This window comes from Scyliorhinus canicula, chromosome 8 (genome assembly GCF_902713615.1).
Source record: "Scyliorhinus canicula chromosome 8, sScyCan1.1, whole genome shotgun sequence".
NCBI classification, from domain to species: Eukaryota; Metazoa; Chordata; class Chondrichthyes; order Carcharhiniformes; family Scyliorhinidae; genus Scyliorhinus; species Scyliorhinus canicula.
In genome coordinates this window covers 95,070,516-95,095,039 of record NC_052153.1, presented here as the reverse complement: position 1 = coordinate 95,095,039, position 24,524 = coordinate 95,070,516, and the positions used below count along the sequence as shown (strand labels likewise).

At 49.5% G+C, this 24,524-nt stretch overlaps 1 protein-coding gene across 2 annotated transcripts in view; it reads right to left on the bottom strand.

The window, feature by feature from the left end:
- Positions 1-24,524, bottom strand: part of LOC119970399 (mucin-5AC-like) — a 152,505-nt gene that overhangs the window by 47,098 nt on the left and 80,883 nt on the right. For both annotated transcript variants that reach the window (XM_038804954.1, XM_038804956.1), the window contains exon 2: positions 4,241-4,346. The gene's annotated coding sequence lies outside the window, so the exon portion shown is untranslated. The remainder of the gene's footprint in view (positions 1-4,240; positions 4,347-24,524) is intronic.

Here is a 24,524-nt window from a genome sequence, read left to right as displayed (position 1 = left end):
TCATGTTCTTTTCTATTTGTTCCTGGAGATGGGTACATCAAACAAAAGAAGAGATGGCCTGTTGAGGAATCAACTGTCAGGAAAACACAGTCAGAATGAAAAAGATATGCAGAAACTATCTGGAACTTCGAACTATGCCTGGGTTCTTGAACTATTTTGTTCCTTTCTTGTGAGTCTCACATTTAGGTTCTTGCAATCATTCAGTGACAGGCTGGCTGAATAGAAAAGGAAGCAGCTGGTATTCACATATCAATTTTAGCTGGCCCAATCCATCCTTGGCTTTACTCCAATCAGATTTTTAGCTTTGTAGCGCATATTTGGGGAAACAGATACTCTGACTAGTGGAAAGAATCTTTCAGAGAATGTCTTTCCATGTTTTGAGGGTTTAACATCTTTGGCGTTTTCTAATTCCAGATCTGGTTGCTTCTCACCAAAATGACAAAAGGTAGGATTTTCACAGGAATGTTTACATAATGGTAATGCAGAAACAATGGTTCTTTTCATATTCATCCATTCTTATTGGTTGGTTAACAAAGAACAGATTGGTGTAAGAATGCTCTCCACAAAACAATTGTAATTTTATTCCTGAAGTTACCTTGGCCAATATTCAAGCAAGGTGAAGGAGGTGGTCAGGAACAGCAAAGGCATTAAGCAGTGGCCAGAATCTTCAATGGCATGTTTTACAAGGACATTCGTCTTGTTTAATTCAGGCCTTGCAATTAAGCAATATCAACTTGACAGAATCACAGAGTTGTTACAGCACAAAAAGAGGCCATTTGGCCTCTCATATCTTCGCTGACTCTCCTGATGAGCAATGCACCTAATCTCATTCCCCAACTTCTCCCCATTAAACCTGCTCATTCTCCTTTCTCAGATAATAATCCAATTCCCTTTTGAATACCTTGTTTGAATGTGCCTTCAATTCACTCTCAGGTAGGGAATTCCAGAACCTAATGATTTGCTGTGCGAAAATGTTTTCTCCTCACATCTCCATTGCTACATTTGCCACTTATCTTAAAATCTGTCACCTCCCATTCTTGATCCTTCCTGCAGTGGGAACAATCTTTCCCGACCTACCCCGTCCAGACCCCTCATCATTTTGGACACCTCCATCATTATCCTTTGACTCCTAATCTTTCAAGTCTAAATGGAGACTAAAAACTGTTCATGCAGCAGCTTTTAAAATATTATAAAAACCATGAGGGCACACCTTCTTTCTAGCCAATGATATTGGAACCAAAATGTTCTGTTCTTATCTTGTCGTTATTAAGCTATGCACTTCTTTCATCTGTTTTGTAATTTGTTCTCCCTAAAAGCTTTTTCATATCTGATTAAATACTTAAGTGTTCATCTTTATTGCATCCATTTCACCCAAATGTTATTCTTTCCCACTTACAACTCATTCTTTTCAAACAACTCTTATTACAGCCTGTTTTACTCGTCATTTATTTGAGCATCTAAAATCGCAGGTCTCCACATTGAATATATTTGAGTCTTGCCTTCATTCCATACCTTTGACAATTTTGGTTATTCATTTTAACCTTATATTTCTGCAAATCTGTCCTGAGTTGGCAATATCAGGTTTCCCAGTACCTTAGCTGTGCATTCCTGCTCCGTGCTTTGCTTAGATTTGAGAGCTTGATAATAGCTGGATTTTTGTTTCTATGATGAGTCCACAAAATCCAGTCAGTGTGAATGTTATTTTGGTTCTGAGATATTGGTGAAGCTATCAGTAATTGGGGCCACATTCTATTAAGCAGCTGAGGCTTCCAGCAGCAAACTACTTCTCAACAGTGACTAGCCCAGTATTCCACTTCTTTCCTAAATTCAATCAATGCCTGCACTCCGCTGATATCATGTAAGTTAATGTGGCGCATCACAAGATTTCAAAGCTGGACAATCACTGCCTATCACACCCAGTACAGAACATCATATAATGAACTTCTAGTCATTACTTTTAAAAACTGGGCACAAACAAACTATTAAAATGTCCAATATAAATCATTTGACCTTTGGCATTTGAGCTACAGGCAACTACAAGTCTCAAGCAAATACCAAATTAAGTATGGACATTCACAGCCATCTGGGGAATTCACATAACAATTTGTTTAAGGATGAACTAACACAAAAGACTACAGAGTTTTACAGACTCCTGTTTCCCTGTTTCATACTTAACAAAGGGAAGATCAAAACTCAATTGATGGCAGTTGGAAGTGAATGGCCCCTAGCACTGCCCCATTGTATCATGATGGTTTTTCCTAACCACACTGGACTAAGTGGACCTTGGAGGTGTTTACGCACAACACAGGATGTGGAGTCAACATGGACGCCACCCTCTCATTTGGAAACGGACTTGGACTTGCAGAAAGTAACGTGATAAGGGAGCAATATTGGTGTCTGCATTTACAAATCAGCAAAGAACTGTTTGCAGGCAAAACCACTGAAACCATCAATTCAGCCAGTATGTAAACCATATTGGAAACAACCTGCAAGGCATTAAGCCACCAAAGTATGTATCATGCTCCAGTAAAGGTTCAGCTGAGAACCAACCACCTAGAAATTTGACAACAAGAATCCTCACAACCTGCTCTGAACTCTTCACTTTACAAGACCCCGCTTCAACTTTAAAGCATAAATTTAATTCAATAAATTAGGCCTGCTACATAGGTGACCTAAAATCGTTAAGATACTGAGCTAACAGCAATTAGTAAAAATATATGAACATTATCTGTACATAATCTTTGTATGTGTATGTGAGGACAAGAATGCCTTTCTGATGTTGCATTTAATTCGGGGTAGGTGTGTCCGAATAAATCACCTTCTTTATTTTTGAACTCACAAAATCTTGCGGCTGAATTATTTAATTGGGATACACATGCAAATAGGGTAAGAAAAGGCACACATCATTCTGTACAAAATATAATGATCACAGGCAGTGAGAGAACAAACACATTCTGTACATGACACTGTGCAATTGAAATGTGAGTTACGATGAATTCATGAACTGGTACACAGTTTTCCATTCGTTACAATAACAAATCATATCTCACTCATTGCTCATAGTCTCACATCATCCAGTATATAGCTCATGCACCAGTATTCCATCAACTCACTTCACAACAGATTCCTGTATCTCAGGAAAGTAGGCATTTTTGATGTGCTGACAAAACCCCAAGGCTCTCACTCTCACTCTCTCTCTGGTATTCCCTTGCAGCAAGGAGAATTCTTGCAATGGAATGCAGCCCTGGTAAGAATCAGCATGTGGAGTCTTTTAACATGGGGAGGCAATGCACTGCACCTACCACCTATCTGGCTGACCAGGACATTTTCCCATTCTTTACGGCCTGCCATAGATGTAATAGAAGGATTTGAAGGTTGGTAATCAACCTGTATGGCCAAAATACGAACACACCATCTGTGACCATCAAGTTGCATAGTGGGTCTTGAATTCAGAGATTCTGGTTCAGAGGTAGGGCTACTATTGTACAACATGATGTCCCTTCCCAGGGCTCGAATGATCAGGCAACATAAGCCTGCAAACTCCATATTGTACATTACGGATCACATCGAGGAATTGGGAATCCTAGCGAGGATTGTGGGGATCAGGTTTTCGAAGTCAGGGAGAAGGCATAAAGCAGGTAGAGGGGGGGTTCATAGAATCATAACAGTTACAGTGCCGAAGGAGGCTATTCGGCCCATCAAGTCTGGAAAGGGCACCCTAATGAAGCCCACACCGCCACCCTATCCCCATAACCCAGTAACCCCACCTAAACTTTTTTGGGCACTAAGGGCAATTTAGTACAGCCAGTCCACCTAACCTGCACATCATTGGACTGTGGGAGGAATCCGGAGTACCTGGAGGAAATCCAGGCAGACACGGGGAGAAAATGCAGATTCCACACAGACAGTGACCCAAGCCGTTAATCGAATCTGGGACCCTGGAGCTGTGAAGCAACTGTGCTAACCACTGTTCTACTGTATCACCCACCTGATCGGCATGAGGCACCCACAAGGGATGTGGCCTCCTTCCTTCCTGCTGTTTAAGTAGCCGGCTTTCCATAAGGAGGGCAGGCTATCTGACACCCTATCCACCCACCATCACATGGGGGTGGGCTGGAAGGCAGTGCACTAACCTCCCGCTTTATATACATGATCCTGCCCCCACCTTCAAAACCATGAATTAATGATTGATTTCATTTTGTGCTGTGGCTGTCTTACACTCCATATATGATGAACTTACCATTTTCTTCATGAAGCCTTCCTCTGTGCCAAATTTCCTGATTGTGTATTGAAATCTAGGTGAAAGATGATGCAGTGCTACCCAATCAATGAGGAGTTTCTGGTTGCTAAGGAAAATGATATCATAACAGTTAATTGTCTGCTACTGTGATGCCATGAGACAATCATAAAGAAGTAAGAAGAAAGAAACATATCAGAAATAAAACTAAATATTTTGGATTGACACCAATATACCTAAGCACCTCGTTTGCATACATGACTGTATACCTTATGTGACTGTCTGCTGAGAAGCCAGGATTAATTTGTGTTTCAGGGAATAAGGTAAATATATCAGCGGCACTCCTATACTAACAGCTATCGATCTGGGCAAACAGGTTGAATCAACCTTTAAATGGAAAAACAAGAAAGAACCTATAAGGCAGATATTAGATCTAATCATGTTCTGAAATTATGTCATGTGATGTTAACATATGAGTGCTTAAAATATTCATCTGAATCCCTGGGCGCGATTCTCCGCAAATGCGGAGAGTCGTAAAAGCTGCGGTGAAACTGGCCGTGTTTCACGGCAGCCTCCGCGCCCCCTCCCGAGACCCGATTCTCCCCCACGGGCGGGGCTAGCAGCATGGCCCCGCGAAGCACGGCATTGCGCTAAGCCCACGTGGCAAGCGTCACGGCGGCTGACGCGCACGATGATGTCAGCCGCGCATGCGCGGATTGGACGACTCCAACCAGCGCATGCGCGGATGACGTCATCACGCATACGCTGACTGATCCTGCGGGGTGGCGGAGGAACAAAGAGTGCGCGGGTATCGAACCCGCTGCCCGCGATCGGTGGGCACCGATCGCGTGCCCACGCCACCCTTGGCACGGCCGTGGTGCGGCCGTGCCAATCGGTGCCATGGTTGTCTGGAACAGCACTTTGCGGCCGTTTTCACGAACGGTGAGAGCAGGTGTGTTTGCGTTCGTGAAAACGGCCGTAAAGGCCTGGCAACTCGGCCCATTGGCCAGGGGAGAATCGCTGTTCGCTGTAAAAAACGGCGAACAGCGATTCGTGTCGTGGGGCGGCCGTGGGGGGGGGGGGGGGGGGGGGGGGGGGGAGAGAATAGCGGGAGGTCGGTTAAAATGTCGGGAAGGCCATCCCACTATTCTCCGACCCGTCGTGGGCAGCGGAGAATCGCGCCCTCTATCTTCACTAGTTTAAGGGGCTTTAATTTACTTACAGCTGGCCATTGGTATTTGGGGGCTCCTCAACCGCAGGTTTGAGACAAACCTGTAGATCAGTGAGCAACGCACTCAACTGTTTTAGTAGTACATTACTTATTTGTATGAAATGGAGCTCCATGTCAATTGAGGGGCGGCATGGTAGCACAGTGGTTAGCACTGTTGCATCACAGTGTCAAGGTCCCAGATTCGAATAGGTTGGGTCACTGTCTGTGCGGAGTCTGCACGTTATCCCCGTGTCTACGTGAGTTTCCACCGGGTGTCCCAGTTTCCTCCCAAAAGTCCTGAAAGACATGCTTGTCAGGTAGTTTGGAAAATCTGAATTCTCCCTCCGTGGGCGAAATTTTCCGACCCCACGCAGGGTCGGAGAATCACCCGGGGCCGCCAACAATCCCGCCCCCGCCGTGGCAGAAATTCTCCGCCACCCGGGAATTGGCGGGGGCGGGAATCACCCCACGCCGACCTGCGGCGATTCTCCAGCCCGCAATAGGCTGAAGTCCCGCCGCTGGGAGGCCTCTCCCGCCGCCGAGTTTGAACCACCTCTGGTGGCGGCGGGATCGGCGGCGCGAGCGGGCCGCCAGGGTCCTGGGGGGACGCGCCGGGCGATCGGACCCCAGGGGGTGCCCCCACAGTGGCCAGGCCCGCGACCGGGGCCCACCGATCGGCGGGCGGGCCAGTGCCGTGGGGGCACTCCTTTTTCTTCCGCCGCTGCCACTGCCTCCACTATGGCGGAGGCGGAAGAGAATCCCCCAGCGCGCATGTGCGAACCAGCGAAGGCCTTTCGACCAGCCCCGGCGCCGGGCGGCGGATGTCAAAGGCAGCTGGTGCTGGTTTTGGTGCCAGTCGGCGTGGTGCCAACCGCTCCGGTGCGGGCCTAGCCCCCAAAGGTGCGTAGAATTCCGCACCTTTGGGGATGCCCGACGCCGGAGTGGTTGGCGCCACTCCCCTACACCGGGACCGCACCGTCCCGCCGGGTAGGGGAGAATCCCGCCCCGTGTACTGGAACAGGCACCGGAGTGTGGCGACTAGGGGATTTTCACAGTAACTTCATTGTGGTGTTAATGTTAGCCTACTTGTGACAATAATAAAGATTATTATAAAGATTATTATTATTGTAGTTTCCCATCTCCTAATTTTAGTTACAAATAGATAAAGGGCACAATTTAACGGAAATGAAACAGAGTCCTGTGTCAAGGGCATTTAGCTGATAGCGTCAAGAATGACCCATCTATAGGGCAGCATGGTGGTTAGCACTGCTGCCTCACGGTGCCGAGGTCACAGGTTCAATCCCGGCTCTGGGTCACTGTCTGTGTGGGGTTTGCACATTCTCCCCATGTTTGCATCGGTTTCGCCCCAACAACTCAAAGATGTGCAGGGTAGGTGGATTGGCCACACTAAATTGTCCCTTAATTGGAAAAAATGAATTGGGTACTCTAAATTTTACAAAAATAAGAAGAATGTCCCATCTATTAAACGGAACTCTGCTTCATTTCTGGACCCCGGCAAGGACTGCCTGCCAAGGTGACACTTAGTCCAGTTTCCTGCACTAACAAGCACAGCTCACCAGTGCAGGAAGAGATCGGGGCGCTATTTTTAAATTGCACCCCAATCTTTAGCCACCCAACGTGGTCTCCGGACCCCCCTCCCCCCACCATCACCCCAACTCACCAATAAGAGAGTCACCCTGCATTCCACCTCGTAAGGGTAGGGCACCTCGAACCCGATCCCTGGCATGGATATATTGCCACCTAGGCACCTTGGCATTGCTAACCTGATACCCTGTCAGTGCCCTGCCAGCCTAGTAGTGTCACTTGGGCACTTTGGCAGTACAAGGGTGGCGCTGAGGCGACATTGGCAGGTTGCCAGGTTGCCAGGCTGGCAGTGCCTTGGTACCCAGGTGGCATCGGGGTACCAGGGTACCACCCTGCCCAAAGCTCAACCACACAGAGCTTTTGTGGAAACTTGTGTTAAACGTCACCCACGAAGGGTCTCCAAGGTGAAACCGTTAGGTCCCAGGCACTGGGTAGATCCGGTGAAGACATATTCAAGTGAGAATAACTGCTCACTTGAATATGCAAATCTGGGTCCCGACCTCAATGGACGGGATCCACATCGCGATATCAGCGTCTTGCTTGCCAGTGCCTCTTTCGAACTTTTAACCCTATCCCTGACCTCACTACTCTCAACATCCTGTACAATTTAGGTTCCCATCCCCCTGCTGAATTAGTTTAAACCCCCCCGAAGAGCACTAGCAAATCTCCCCCCCAGGATATTGGTACCCCTCTGGTTCAAGTGAAGACCATCCTGTTTGTAGAGGTCCCACCTACCCCAGAATGAGCCCCAATTATCCAGGAAACCAAAACCCTCCCTCCTGCACCATCCCTGTAGCCACGTGTTCAACTCCTCTCTCTCCTTATTTCTCACTTCACTAGCACGTGGCACGGGTAACAACCCAGAGATAACAACTCTGTTTGTTCTAGCCCTCAGCTTCCACCCGAGCTCCCAGAATTTCTGTCTCAAATCCCCATCTCTCTTCCTACCTATGTCATTGGTACCTATGTGGACCACGACTTGGGGCTGCTCCCCCTCCCTCTTAAGGATCCCAAAAACACGTTCAGAGACATCACGAACCCTGGCACCTGGGAGGCAACACACCAACCATGAGTCTCTTTCGTTCCCACAGAACCTCCTGTCTGTTCCTCTAACTATGGAGTCCCCAATGACAAGTGCTCTGTTCCTCTTCTCTCTTCCCTTCTGAGCAAAAGGGACAGACTCTGTGCCGGAGACCTGTGCCCCATTGCTTACCCCTGGTAAGTCGTCCCCCGCAACAGTATCCAAAACGGTATACTTGTTATTGAGGGGAACGACCACAGGGGAATCCTTGCACTGCCTGCCGGTTCCCTCTCCCTCCCCTGACGGTAACCCATCTACCTTCTTCTTTTACCTGAGGTGTGACTACCTCCCTATAACGCCTGTCAATAACCCCCTCCGCCTCCCGAATGATCCGAAGTTCATCCAGCTCCAGCTCCAGGTCCCTAACACGGTTCTCGAGGAGCCGGAGTTGGGTGCACTTCCCGCAGATGTAGTCAGCAGGGACACCCGAGGTGACCCTTTCCTCCCACATTCTGCAGGAGGAACATTCAACTGCCCTAGCCTCCATTCCCACTAAATTAACTTCCCAACTACTGAAAACTAAAAAACAAACTTGTTAGTTTAGCGATCCGACGGACAGAACTTTTTTTTTTTGGTTAGAGGAGGAGGATGGGTGGGAGACACGTAAGTAGTGTTTCGGGTAAAGCTGTCACTCGAGAACAGCCCCTTCACAAACCACCTTCAACTTACGCTGACCGTACTGCACGTATGGAAATCTCCCCGGAACAGCCAATCAGAAGCTCTGCTCTGCTGCCCTCTGCTGGATGTAAAAGGCTTGAAACAAGCAAAAGGGGGGAGGGCGTTAAAAGAAACATAATGAGCAGTCTGTAGGATGGAAGGCAGGAGAGATTAAATGGCAAAGTGGTTTATGGTGCAAAGCCAAAAGAAATGGTAATGGAATAAGTACAGCTGCAAAAACAAAAGGGAAGAAGCAAGAAATGAGAGAGGAAAGTGAAAATCAGCAAAGAAAGGGGAAACAAAATGGGGCCGGAAGTTGTGATTTAAAATTGTTGAACTCAGTGTTACGTTCAGAAGGTTGTAATATACCCAGTTGAAAGATGAGGTGCCGTTCTTCAATCTCACTTTGAGTTTCATTAGAACACTACAGGGGGCCGAGGACAGAGAGCTGGGTCGCATATATGGTCTCATCCATCGGGAACGCGGCATGGCGGCTGCAGACTCAATCAAGTGGTACCACATCGGGGGAAGGCCGATCAGCGGGCAGGGGGGATATGTGCCAGGTTCTGGGGGACACTGTGGGGGGCGTGGTCTGGGGCGCGTGAGCCGGCTCGGGGGGCACTATTTTGCGGAACGTGTCCATGCGCATGCGCAGCCACGTGCCCGGCAATTCTCCAGGCCATATCGGCAGTTAGAGCTGGGTGCTTTATGCTGTCAGCATGCTAGCCCCCAGCAAAACAGAGAATCGGTGGCCGTTTTATGCCATATTTTCTGGCGTAAAATGCCACCGTTCCCACGCTGAATCGAAGAATCCAGCTATCTTGTTATGCTCTGGGTGTAGCATAAGCTGCTTCCTTGATGTTCACTCTGACAAAGGAAGGTTCAGACGTGGAGATAACTCCAACACGTTTATTAAACTATTTACAATTCTCCTACTCGGATTCGCCTCTACTGTTAATCCTTCTATAGCTACTCAGACTGACGAACCAGTCTGCTACAATCCACATGGTGGGTGTGATGTTGAATCAACCCTGTGTCTGTACTCACTGAGTGTCTCCACTGGAAAGAGTGTGTTCTTTATATATGGGTTGGTGTAATGCCCCCCTGTGGTAGTGTCACCTCTGTGTGTATCATCAATGCCCGTTGGTCGTGTCCTATCTTACTGACCTATTGGTTGAGTGTCTGTGTGTCATGTCTCTGGTGCTCCCTCTAGTGACTAGCTAGTCTACGTGTACTTACATTAACCCCTTGTGTATCTACAGTGATGCATATCACCGCACCAGCCCAAGGCCTCCTTCACCTGGCTCCATGTTAAAATAAGTAAAGAGAAATAAATTATCTTTAAATTCCAGAAAGGGCTACTTGTTCGACTGAGCAGAATACAGATGCAGACACCCATCCAATCCAGAGTGAAAACTGAAACAAAATTGTTAGAAAGCTGAGTTTAATAACGTTGGAAGAAGGGAGACTTTGGTCTAAAAATATTCATAGACTGGGTTCACAGAAAGCTGAATCTACTTAAGACAAACATAGGGGTGTATATTTTAATCAAAGTTAAAGCCTTCCATTATGCAATAAAAAAGAGTATAATTATCTGTAACCCTCATGCACACTAATATTATTACAAAAAAAAGCAAGGTGCCATTTGCAGGATTCAGTCAAAGCAAAAGTGAACAAAACTTTAGCAACAAGTAGCATAAAGTGATAATGCTTGTTTATACCTCCACATTTTACCACTGCACAATAAATAGTTCAGAGAGGAGGACTTAAATTCTGAATCTATGTTTCTCGTTATCAAGTGAAATAGAGTGTAGTAACACACATATTCGAAGATCATTCAAATCAGCAAGTGCTTTTACTAAATTGGATGCAATATAGAGTCAACAGCTAGCGCTTAAAGGATAATCATATCAGAGATTTGTTTCGAGTGTCATTAATATTTCCTTCCCATGGTCTCGCTACATCAAAAACAGCAGCACTGTTAACACTGGATCCATTGACTGCCATCCAGAAAATAACCAGCTTTCAATTTAGATGTAAATTATCAGCAATGGGCATGCGGACCTTCTACAGAAATATCGGGCACGATTATCCTGAAAGATTTCGAAGTGTGGAAGCAAGCAGGAACTGCCATGTATTTCCCGACGCTCTGCCCGGTGAGGCCAGGAATGCAATTCTACATGGGCTCACGCCCCATGGGCTTCACACCCCAAATGAAGGCTTGCCAGTCGATTTGCTGGGACTGCGCTCGCCAGTCCCCCCACCCCCCACCCCCACAACTAGCAATGTTTTTTTATTATAAATTTAGAGTACCCAATTCATTTTTCAATTAAGGGGAAATTTAGTGTGGCCAATCCACCTACCCTGCACACCTTTGGGTTGTGGGAGCAAAACCCACGTAAACACAGGGAGAATGTGCAAACCACACGGACAGTGACCCAGAGCCGGGATCAAACCTGGCACCTCAGCGCTGTGAGGCTGCAGTGCTACCACTGCACCATCGTGCTGCCAGCCCTCTCCCCCCCCCTCTCCCCCCCCCCAACTAGAAATGTTGAGCAACGCTTAAACAGCACATGCACAGCCAACACCACTCAGCTCACTTCCATGGCGCCAAGATAACTGGCCACAAGATTTGGAGACACGGACCTGGGGAGGCTCCTAGATAGGGTTGAGGCCTGGAGGGATGTCCTGTTCCCCCGAGGGTCATGGAGGGTGAGCCACAGGACAGCCAGTGCTGCCCGGGATGAAGTGACAGTGGCTGTCAGCTTGGGAAGCGTGACCAGAAAGACTGGCCTCCAGTGCCAAGAAGGTCAACGACCTACACCGGGCAGCACGAGTGAGTTGATACAAATAGGTTAACCCCCACCCCCGGGACCTTCCCCCAACACGCAAGCATCCTGCCTCCAACCTTCCATGTGGCTCCCAGCCCTTCCTTCAGCCCCCATCTCCCTTCTACCCCCCACTCAACTCTCCCTTCACCACCCACTCCCCCACCACTGTGAACCACGCATATGGCTAATGGTGCCCTCGCTGTGTCTCTGCAGGAGAAGATCTCCCACAATCCCGGGAGAGGACCCAGACTGGTGGCAGGGGGGAGGGTGACGGACATGCTAAGAATGCTCACCACCTTCGAGGATGGGCCCCCCAAGGTGACGGGGTGGCCGAGAACAGGGAGGTAACCAATGCGGTGGTTGGTGCACGCCCTAGAGGTGAGGATCCACCGGACCCCACCTGGCGGACCTGTCAAATGTTAGTTGTTATTGCCTACACACTGACCCATTCCTCTCGCTGACCACATGTCCATTCTCCTCCCACAGGCGCCCCCCAGCCAACGGCACCAGCCCATCTAGTGTGGCTCCCTCTCCTACCTCCCAAGAGACCATCTCGGAGGAGAGCTCTGAGGATGCCACAATTAACACATCACAGCTGTCATCCCCACCCTCCACCAGAGCAAAGACACACACCTCGATGGACAATGTTAGTGGTTAGGCTTTTGGAGAACAATCTGGTGAGCATCACATAGTCGCTGATATATATCAGGTGGAAACAGTAATGCCCAGGTGAGACAGATGTAAGTCTGCTGGATCCCAGGACCCAACTGGGTTCCAGCCTGATGCTGAGCCTCTGGAACATGCAATCCCGGAGCTGATAGAGATGGTGAGGACCGGTGGAGACATTCAGAGGGAGATGTCAGCAACACTTCAGCAGATCTATAGCCAATTGGAGGAATCCCAGAGGATACGGGCGCAGGAGATTTCACCGTCAATGCTTGGCATGGAGGCCAACACTACTAGGATGGTGACCGCAGTGGAGAGCCTGGTGCATGATGTCAGCAGCTTTAGTGGAAGTGTCCAAGGTGTGGCACAATCGGTGACGGCCATGGCTGAGTGTCTGGCAGAATGTCCGCCTCAGTTGGGGCCGTGACCCAGGATCAGGCTGACCTTGATGAGGTTCTGTGGGACATATCCCGCTCTCAGGTGGGAATGGCTGAGGCACTGCGGAGCTTGTCCCAATCACTGAGGAGCATCCCCAAGGACATCAACACGATGATACCGACACCAGGGAGCCGCCAGGGCTGGCAAAGCCGGTTGGCTCAGGGACAACCGGGGCTCGATCAGCTGCGCTCCATCCCGAGATGAACCCCAGGGCCCTATGGACACCGACTGCGAGGCGAGGGTGCTGGCTGCCAACCGAGAACTGTCCCATGGTATGGGGGTAGTGGCCACCAGCTCCTCTGAGTTACACCCCTCTGATGAGGCTCCATCTTGCAGTCAGTACAAGGGATAGGGTGGCATGGCTTTGCATGTGCCGCCGACAAGCACGTCGGGGCCCTCCAGCTCCTGAGCACCCAGAGGACACATACCAGGGGCATCGACGGCCATGGGACATGGAAAGCAGCTGGGTGCCTCCACATCGGAAGTGCACCTCATGGACACAGCCTAGAAATTGCAGTAGAGCAAGGAAGGCTAAGCACGCTGAGGATCACTGAGGGCACTGGGGAGGGGGGGAGAGGGTGGGGTGGTAGGTAGGGGTGACGAGAGTGCAATATTCTTGTAGGTTGCCTTGATTTATTACAAGAACACTTGTAGCTAAAGTTGTAAATGATTTATTAACTTTAACTGTGGGTAAACTATATGCAAGACAACAGATGAAAAACAGTAAAATCATGCACAAGCCTCCCTTCAATGTCCTCCAGCCAGTCTGAGGTCAGCAGACTTCAATACACACTGATATACTAGTGATGACCCTTGTGGTCAGTCAGTGAATTACAACACAACCATGATATCACTACATCCCCTTTCCTTTGAAAGAATAAATTAATACAGTATCATCAGTATAGTCACATGTGATAGCCTGAGCCTGAGTCTAACAGTATTAATTGAAAAAAAATTAAAACTGTTTTTGCAACTATATATATAGTATATATATCTGACGCAGTAGCTGACATTGATTCTGATGGAGATTCATCATCCATCACGTTGTTGCGAAAGTCGTCGCTGGTTTTCAAGAGTTCGAGATGATTTCTTCTTAATACCAACCCATCCTCTGTCTGCATATTGAAGGAACGAGGTGCTACTTTTTCAAGTACAATGGTTCTGTTCGCCGAATTGCCTGAATCTTTGGCTCTTACAATGTCATTACTACTCAGAGGTGGTAAAGCTCTAGACATTCTATCATCTAACTGCTTTTATTTCTCTTTAATGTTTTACATTTCCTGCAGTACCACTTCTTTCTCCTCCTTCTTTGCTAAGTATGGAAGTGTGGTACGCAACCTTCAATTCATGAGTAACTCTGCTGGCGATCAACCATGGCGATGCTCTGTAACTCAATAGTGCGAGCGAGATAGGGGCTGGTTTAGCACTGGGCTAAATAGCTGGCTTTTAAAGCAGACCAAGGCAGGCCAGCAGCATGGTTCAATTCCTGTACCAGCCTCCCTGAACAGGCGGCGGAATGTGGTGACTAAGGGTTTTTCACAGTAAGTTCATGTGAAGCCTACTTGTGACAATAAGTGACTTCGATTTTCGATTTTGATATGGATCAGATTGGCTATCCATTGCTTTCTTCAACAAGTCCTTAACAATATGTACACCTTTTTCGACTTTTCCATTGGCTTGAGGGTACAACAGAATCAACGTGATATGATTGAAATCATGGGTGGGATTCTCCGAACCCCTGTCGGGTCGAACCCCCGTCGGGTCGGGGAATCGCCGGGGGGCGGCGTGAATCCCGCCCCCGCCGGCTGCCGAATTCTCAGGCGCCTTTGGGGCAGCCCAACGCCGGAGTGGTTCACGCCACACCATCCCGCCGGGACCCTCCGCCCCGTCGGGTATGGGAGAATCCCGCCCATTATGTGGCTGCGAAGTGTTGCCATTCTTTACAGCTAAAACAAGGGATGTTGTCACCGACGACGACATGCAAAATTCCGTGTGTCGCAAAAATTGACTTGGTATGCAGTATTGCACTGCTTGCCATTATGCTTGACAGTAGAGCCATTTCGGGAAAGTTTGAAAAATAGTCCATGATCATTAAATAGTGAAAGAGATCAACAGCTACTTTCTGCATTGGTGCCGTAGTTAAATTAGATATTTGCATAGGTTCCCTTGTTTGCTTGCAACAATGTGTCTGGCATGTGTCACAACAACTGACCATCCTGTCAATATCCTGGTTTGTACCTGGCCAGTAAACAGAGTCACAAGCTCTTGGTTTCCGGTTTTCAATCCCAAGATGTCCTTCGCGTACCCTCTCGATAATGCATCTGCTCGAACAAATATTTGCCTGCCGTGTAGATGAGATTGAAGTCGTAGTGTTGTAACTACATCATCAACCACTGATCGCGTGGCGGCATATGGTTGAGATTAGTTTTGATGATGTTAACCACAGGACGATCTGTCTCAACTGTGAAAGAGGAAGCCCATAGACGTAGTCATGGAATTTCTCCAAGCCTACAACTAAACCCAGGTTTTCTTTTTCGATTTGAGCGTATCTCTGCTCTGTTGTTGTCATGGATTGTGATGCATACGCGACTGGTTTCCAATCATCAAGCTCGAGTTGCAGAAGAACTGCTCCCAGACCATCTTTGGACGTGTTTGTTGGCACTTTAATCTGCTTAGATGGGTAAAAGAAACGTGAGAATTGGCATGGTGGTTCGTGAAGTCTTGAGCTTCTTCCACTCTTGCTCACGTTGCTCAGTCCAAGTGAAAGTTTTTTTTCTCAGAGTTTAATACCATCCAGCCCTTCTACCATGTAATGTTCTCGTCAGATGGCCTGATTTATTACAAGAACACTTGTACCTAAAGTTATAAACGATTTATTAGCTTTAACTCTGGGTAAACTATATACAAGACAACAGATGAAAAACAGTAAAATCATGTGGAGCAACCTCTCTCTTCAACTTCCTCCAGCCAGTCTGAGTTTAACATTGACTTATATACTAGTGAAACTCCAAGTGGTCAGTCGGTGAATTACAACCCAACCCTGATATCACTACAGGGGGGTGAGCCGAGGGTGGAGAGAGTGGGACGGCATCTTCGGGAGAGTTCGGCATTGGTGAACACCTGTTAGCGATGATGGACCAGGTCATGTCCGAAGTGAAGAGGGCAAGTAAGAGGGCCTCCCTGGCTTTCCGGGCTTGCCGCACCCTCACCACTGCCTCTGGTCCTGCAGCCTCTGGCTGGTCCTCTGGTTCATACCCGGGATTGTCCTCCAGCCCCTGCTGCTCCAACGCCTCCTCATCATCTTCGTCCTCATTCTTCTCCAACTCGGAGGTGGCCATATGTTCCTCATCCCCTACCTCCAGAATGTCGCCCCACTGCTGTGCCAGGTGTGGAGGGCACAGCAGACCACCACAAAGTGGGCAACCCTCCGGGCGGTGCATTGCATGCACCACCGGAGCGGTTGAGGCACCGGAGCCCCATTTTGAGCATCCAATTCACCGTTCAATGACAGCCTGAATGGCCACATGGACCTCATTGTATCGGGTTTCTGCTTCGGTCGCCGGCCTCCATATTGGTGCAATTAGCCAGGTCCTCAGCAGGTATCCCTTATCCCTCAAGAGTTAACTGGCCATCTTGAGGTGCTCCTTGAAGAGGCCGAGGATGTCTGACTGCCCCAGGATGTAGCTGCCGTGGACACTCCCTGGGAAGCGTATGCACACGTGCATGACCTTCATGTGGTGATTGCAGAGGGAGTGGTACCCCTTTCTGTTTATGTAGGGCACTCCCAGATGTCCCAATGAGTGTAAGGCGATGTGCATGCAGTCTATCAGCTCGTGGAACCTGGGCCATGGGCGGCATAGTCGCACAATCGTTACCACTGTTGCTTCACAGCACCAGGGTCCCAGGTTTGATACCCGGCTTGGGTCACTGTCTCTGCGGAGTCTGCACGCTCTCCCCGTGTCTGTGTGGGTTTCATCTGGGTGCTTTGGTTTCCTCCCACAAGTCCCGAAAGATGGGCTGTTAGGTAATTTGGACATTCTGAATTCTCCCTCCATGTAGCCGATCAGGCGTCAGAATGTGGCGACTCGGGGCTTTTCGTGGTAACTTTATTGCAGTGTTAATGTAAGCCTATTTGTGACAATAAAGATTATTATTATCCCAGAGAGGGAATCGTACTGCCCGGGCATCTGGTTAGGATTGGTCCACGTCAAAGTTTATATAGTTTTCCATTTGGGCAAACAGTGCATCCATGACCTGTCGGATGCACCTGTGGCTGTGGCCTGAGAGATGCCATACAGGTCCCCACTCGTGCCCAGGGATGATCCCAAGGGGTAAACATTCAGGGCTACAGTGACCTTGATGGCCACCGGGAGTGGGTGTCCTCTTCGTCTAGGTGGTGCCAGGTCCGCGAGGACATGGCATATGTGTCGCACTGTCTCCTTGTTGAAGCGGAGCCTCCTGCAGCATGCGATATCTGTCATCTGTTCAAACGACCAGAAAAGCCTGTACACCCTGGACTGTCACGGGCCTCCACCTCTGGGTCTCACCCTGGCCTGTTGCGTGGCTGGGTCCTCAGGGTGTGGGGCGGGGTCCCACACATGGGCTGCCACCTTAAGCCTCTGCAGACGCTGCGGCTGCCACCGTCTCCTGCGTCTGGCCACCTGGGCCTACCAACAGCGCCACTAGAATCTGTTCTGCGGGGTCCAAAATACCGTCCATAGCACTCAATATCTGTAAGGAATTGGGAGACGGTGACAAAGAGCGGTGGTTCCCACCTCGGGAGCCTCCATTCCCCCATTCATCACACCCCCATCCCCCCCACCTCTCTCCCCCACTCCCGGCATGTCCTGTTCATGCACTTCTGGCCCCAGCGGGCCACCCTCAATGGAACACTGATTCTGTATCCCAGCACATAACTTCGCCTGAAACAGGCTCTGGGCCCCTTCCTGTAATACTCACCCACCTTTCGGCTGTGGACATGTCTCCGGAGCTGTTTTCCATCCCCTGGGTGTTTGGATGTTGGTTATTACATCCATGGTGTTGCCTCCTGCATTGTTCAGGCACAGTGTCCAGGCATCATGGTCTGATTGGGATGCTTGGCAATGTTACATGGTCCACCCACCCATGGGAATCCACTTGGGATGTGTCAAGTGCTCACTTAACCGTGATAGCCAATTCAGCAATAGCCTTCAGCTGCACGGCCAGAGGCCTCAGCAGTCGGTGGGGTTATAGGTTGTCAGTGGGGCAGACGGGCAGGGACATGTTTTGCTCCGGAACGGATACACACAATCCAGGGGTTGGCATGGTGAAACCACACGTGCGGTTGCCCCCCCCCCCCCCCGAGTGGTCCCCCCACTCCCACCTCTCATGGGGGCCCAACTCAGCCGAGGATGCCCTCCATCACCTAAGGGTTACCCGCACCTAGCACTGGGGCTGTGAGTCCAGTGCCCCCGGGCTCTTTGCCTGTGGGTAAAGATGGCTACTCACCTCCTCGGCTCCCCGCGGAAGCCCTTCGACCGATGAATCATGGAAGCCCATTGGATATGGGGTGGAAGCCCATTGGATATGGGGTGGCTCCCGTTATTTGTATGGAAATAGGGCTGAAGCGGTGATAACTGGTTTCTCGCCACACTCTGGCGGGATCCCAAGGGTGGTGTAGGGGTGAGGGTGGGGGTGATGGTGAACGTGGTGTAGGGGTGAGGGTGGGAGTGATGGTGATGGTGATGTGGGGTTGAGGGTGAGGTTTGACACACCTGTCACCGTAAATCAGAAGGGCCTCACTTCCTTGCCCACAGCCGAACTCCAGCCCGACACCCTTCCTTTCCTCTGGGCCGCCAACCATGTCTCTGCCCTCTGCTCTGCTATGGTCAGGAACCACAAGTCGGGCGGTCCCCCTCCAGTCTTCTCCCGATTCCGGCGGTTATTGGTGGCCTTCTCTGGGGGCAGCGGGGGTTGGCAAATGGAAAACGATAGTGTTAGACAATCCAACGCATGCAGCTCAGGGGGTGAATAGTTGGTGGCCTCAGTGGCCATGGTGGCCGGTATGGGTGCTGGCATGTGATGCAGGGTGGGGGTTAGGCTGCACTCCGGGTTCGGGTGGGTCGGGTTCCGAGTGTGGGGGGACGGGAGTTGGTGCCGGGGCACAGTGCTGCCTACTCACCCTGGCCGCTCTAAGGAGGTTGTGCAGTTTTTTCTGGCACTGCTGACCGGTCCGGATGGTGTTAGCCACGGCACTGACCGCCTCTGCCATCTGCACCCAGGCATGGCAAATGCCGGTGGCTGGAGCCTCCTTCCTGGCAGTGGTACTGGATCATTTGCCACTCCTCCACGGCATCCAGGAGGGTCTCCACCTCGACGTCAGTAAGGCGTGGAGCTGCTCTCCTTGCTGCCATATTTTTGGCTGGGATGATGTGTGTGGGGAGTGCAATGTGTATATGCAGCTGCAGCTTGCCAGTCTCCTGAGTGTCAATCGCGAATCCGGCACCGTTTCTCATTGGAATCGATTGTGTTCCATGTGGCGCTGTGCTAGCCTCCCAACAGCAGCAGAATCGGTCTAGGTGCGGTGCCAGTTTGGCTGTCGTCTAACTCCAAAAATCCTGCACCGGCGTCAACACTTAGGGTTGGATTCTCCGATTTTGAGGTTATATCTCGAACCTGTGTGCAGTCTTATCAACAAAATCGAGAATCCCAACCCAAGTCTCAGAATTGGAGAATCCCGTCCAATCTTTTGTCTCCCAAACTCAAGTTTGAGTTCACCTATTTTAAACAATAACCTTTGCCCCTGTTTTTTCCTTCTTTTCTGCTCATTTTCTCATTTGCCCTTCATTTTAGTGTTTGGATGTCAGCTGTTCATGATTCTGTCATTCAAACCTCCTCGATTCACATCTTTTGTAGTGTGTCTATTACCACTCCTTCTGGCTTTTTACCACCATCCTTTTTTAAAATGTAATCTCTTCCAGCCTTCCACCTATCACACGCTCCCCCTTGTATTTGATTGCATCTCCCTCCTTTCACTTGCTTAAAGCCTGTTACACTTATCATTTTTTTCAGTTCTGATGGAAGTTGTCAATCCTTGGGATTTTCTGTTTGACTCGCCGTGTGTTTTCGGGGGCAGCCTGCCATTGCCTAGCAACGGGATTGTCTGGTCCCACCGTTGTCAATGGGATTTCCTGTTAAATGCACCCCTTCCTGCTGGGAAAAGGGCGGCGGTGGTGCTCCGTCCAGTGGGACTGGAAGCTTACGCCAGCGTGAATTGCTGGAAATTTCCAGCAGTTGAGTTTGTTTTCTCTCTCCACATCGGATATGTGACTGGTTGAGTACTTCAGCATTTCCTATTTTTATTCGGTAACTTTTCTACTTTGTGCAAAAACACATAGTCTACCTTGAACACGGGGAATAAACAAACAGACCAGATATCAGGACCCAGGCATTCATGAAACTTTGACCATAAAAAAAGAAGATCCAAGGAGTGTGGAAGTTAATATCCTATTGGCTCATTATTATTTCAGTTTGCTCAGTTTCCATTTAAAATTGAAAAGGTGCTGGGTAATCCATTGTGAGTCAAAGCATGAATTTACCCTTTCTTAGTTCAAAGGGAAATATTTTGAGCAAGAAGAACCCTAGTAATGTTTCATGATCCTGAGCGTGTTTCCCCAATGCCAAAATAACAAAGGTTCACCTTGAGATAATCAATAGCTTTAATGATTTTGCAACAAGTTAAATCCTTGGGAATTCACAGGAAAATACTCAACTGGAAGTTATTTTCAAATCCCTCGACGTAACTTAAGATCTCTTGAAACCAAAAGTAGAACTAAAGATAAACCCAGCAACATGGAAGTGCAGAGAGCAATCAATTGTTTCCTTTGCAGAAAGCTTGTGCTTTCAAAGGCTTGCAGTTAGATCTAGTAGCTTGCGTAAGCATTCAAATTTAAATTGCCCCCTTCAAGAAGCCACTCTGAAACATTAATGTCAGAAAATGTTGGATGCATAATCATATTTGTCCCCTCAAACAGAGGGAAGAATCCTCATTAAACATTAGCTCTAGGTCCAACTCACTAATTGACATTGACTTCAAAGCATTCTTGAATGTTCTGCATGGAAATTGGAACTGAATTCCCTTATTCGAGAAAATCACCAACTGGATATAATTAGAAAGTGGTAACAAAGTGTCATCCGTTTTCTGATAAAAGCTAATACTTTCTGAAATGTTTGTGGCATTGTTGAGAAGCTGGAAAATACTTCCTTGGCTCAGAAACCAGTTTGACACAATGACAAGATTCAACTTTGTGGAAAGATTTCCAGGAGTAATTTGGAATGACAGAACTCTGAAATAAAGCAGAAAATGCTGGAAAGCCAATTTGTCTAGATCTGAAAAGAGAAAAGCCAATTTTATGTTGATATCATTCATCAGAATTGAAATGGAGGAAGACAGTCTTATAGGAACAGATCAAAACAAGGAGGCATGTTGACACAGTGGTTAGCACAGCTGCCTCACAGCACCAGGGACCCAGGTTCAATTCTAGCCATAGGTGACTGTCTGTCTGCAGTTTGTACATTATCTGCGTGGGTTTCCTCCGCGTGTTCTGGTTTCCTCCCTGTGGTAAACCACTGTTAGTATATTATAGGTATTGTGGTAAACTGTTACTGTACGACATGTATTGTGGTAAACCACTGCCTGATGGCTCCGCCTCCCCTCGGTCTAGGTATAAAGGTGGCTGACCTCCGGCCCTGTCTCAGTTCGGGATCAGAGGCCAGGAGGCTTTCTGTTTAGCTTATTAAAGCCTCAGTTTCGTTCACCATTCATCTTGTGATGAATTGGTGGCACATCAATTTAATAAGCTAAACTTTTAAGATGAATTCAGCGCTCAAGCCTGAACGCCTGGAGCTGGACCCAGAAGAAGCCAATGCCACTACAACATTCGAGCACTCCGCAGCCTCCCAGGACCCCTGCTCACCCGGTAATACGCTGGCTACTGCTACCTCCGACCGGCCCACCCATCACCTTCCGAAGCTCGCCTCCATCACACTCAACCAGTCTCGGCCTCATCACCTCATGACATCACGATGACCATCTGGATCAACGGGCACGAGACGGCCTGCCTCTTCGGCTCCGGGAGCTCCTAGTACACCTTCATACACCTAGATACGGGAAGGCACTGTTCCCTCACAATTTTACCCGCGACCCAGAAAATCTCCCTGGCTTCCGGATCACATTCCATAGAAACCCGGGGGTACTGTGTCGCGACCCTTTCAGTACAAGGCATAGAGTACACTAACTTTAAGCTCTACGTCCTCCCCCAACTCTGCGCTGCCCTATTACTGGGGCTCGACTTCCAGTGCCACCTCCAAAGCCTTACCTTCAACTTCAGTGGACCCCTGTCGCCCCCTCATCGTCTGTAGCCTCGCGACCCTTAAGGCGCCCCACCCTCGCTCTTCGCTAACCTCACCCCAGACTGTAATCCCATCGCCACTAGGAGCAGACGATACAATGCCCGGGACAGGGCCTTTAGCAAGTTGGAGGTCCAGCGACTCCTACGAGAGGGGATCATTGAGGCTAGTACCAGCCCCTGGAGAGCCCAAGTGGTGGTCGTCAAGACTGGGGAGAAGCACCGAATGGTCATCGACTACAGTCAGACCATCAACCGGTACACGCAGCTCGATGTGTACCCCCTTCCCAGCATATCTGACATGGTCAATCAGATTGCGCAGTATCGAGCCTTCTCCACAGTTGACTTGAAGTCCGCGTACCACCAGCTCCCTATCCGCCCGGAGGACCGCCAATACATAGCCTTCAAGGCAGATGGCCGCCTCTACCACTTCCTCAGGGTTCCCTTCGGCATCACCAATGGTCTCTCGGTCTTCCAGCGAGAAATGGACCGAATGGTTGACCAGTACGGGCCACGTTCCCATACCTACATTTTTTATTTTTATTTTATAAATTTAGATTACCCAATTATTTTTTCCAATTAAGGGGCAATTTAGCTTGACCAATCCACCTACTCTGCACATTTTTGGGTTGTGGGGGCGAAACCCACGCAGACACGGGAAGAATGTGCAAACTCCACACGGACAGTGACCCAGAGCCGGGATCGAACCTGGGACCTCAGCGCCGTGTGGCAGCTGTGCTAACCACTAGGCCACTGTGCTGCCCTTTCCCATACCTAGATAATGTCACCATCTGCGGCCATGAACAACAGGACCATGACGAAAACCTCCAGCATTTCCTCCACACCGCTAAGCTCCTTAACCTCACATACAATAAGGATAAAATGCGTTTTCCACACAACTCGCCTAGCCATCCTTGGGTACGTTGTGGAAAATGGAGTCCTAGGGCCCGACCCCGACCGCATGCGCCCCCTCCTGGAACTTCCTCTCCCCCACTGCCCCAAGGCCCTGAAGAGATGCCTGGGGTTCTTCTCTTACTAAGCCCAGTGGGTCCCCAATTATGCGGACAATGCCCATCCACTCATAAAATCCACCATATTTTCCCTGACGGCTGAAGCCCGCCTAGCCTTCAACCACATCAAGGAAGATATTGCCAAAGCCGCGATGCACGCTGTGGATAAGTCCATTCCATTCCAGGTGGAGAGCGATGCGTCAGACTTTGCCCTGGCTGCTACCCTCAACCAGGCAGGCAGGCCCGTGGCTTTCTTCTCCCATACCCTCCATGTCTCCGAAATTCGACACTCCTCCATAGAAAAGGAATCCCAAGCCATTGTAGAAGCTGTGCGACATTGGAGCCATTACCTGGCTGCCAGGCGATTCACTCTACTCATTGACCAACGGTCAGTTGCCTTCATGTTTAATAATACACAGTGGGGCAAAATCAAGAATGACAAGATTCTGAGGTGGAGGATCGAACTCTCCACCAACAACTACGAGATCTTTTACCGACCTGGGAAGCTCAATGAACCCCCAGATGCCCTATCCCATGGTACATCTGCCAGTGCACAAGTAGACCGACTTTGGGCCCTCCACAATGACCTCTGTCACCCGGGGGTCACTTGTTTTTTTCATTTTATCAAGGCCTGCAACCTGCCTTACTCCAGTGAGGAGGTCAGGACCGTGACCAGGAACTGCCAGGTCTGTGCGGAGTGCAAACCGCACTTCTATCGGCCAGACAGAGCGCACCTGGTAAAGGCCTCCTGCCCCTTTGAGCGCCTCAGCATCAACTTCAAAGGGCCCCTCCCCTCCATTGACCGTAACGTGTACTTCCTCAACATTGTTGACGAGTACTCAAGATTTCCCTTTGCCATCCCATGCCCTGACATGAACTCTGCCACTGTCATCAAGGCCCTGCACAGTCTCTTCACCTTGTTCGGGTTCCCCACCTACATCCATAGCGATCGGGGTTCCTCCTTTATGATCGATGAATTGCGCAGTTCCTGCTTAGCAAGGGCATCGCCTCAAGCAGGACGACCAGCTACAACCCCCGGGTGAACGGACAAGTGGAGAGGGAGAACGCGACGGCCTGGAAGGCCGTCCTCTTGACCCTACGGTCTAGACGTCTCCCAGTCTCCCGCTGGCAGGAGGCCCTCCCCGATGCTCTCCACTCCATCCGGTCGCTCCTGTCCACTGCCACCAATGAGACTCCTCACAAACGTATGTTTGCCTTCCCTAGGAAGTCCACCTTCAGGGTCTCGCTCCCGTCCTGGCTAACAGCCTCAGGGCCCGTCCTCTTCCGGAAGCATGCAAGGAGTCATAAATCGGATCCCCTCGTTGAGAAGGTCCTGCTCCACCATTCCAATCCTCAATATGCCTATGTGGCACGTCATGACGGGTGGCAGGACACAGTCTCCC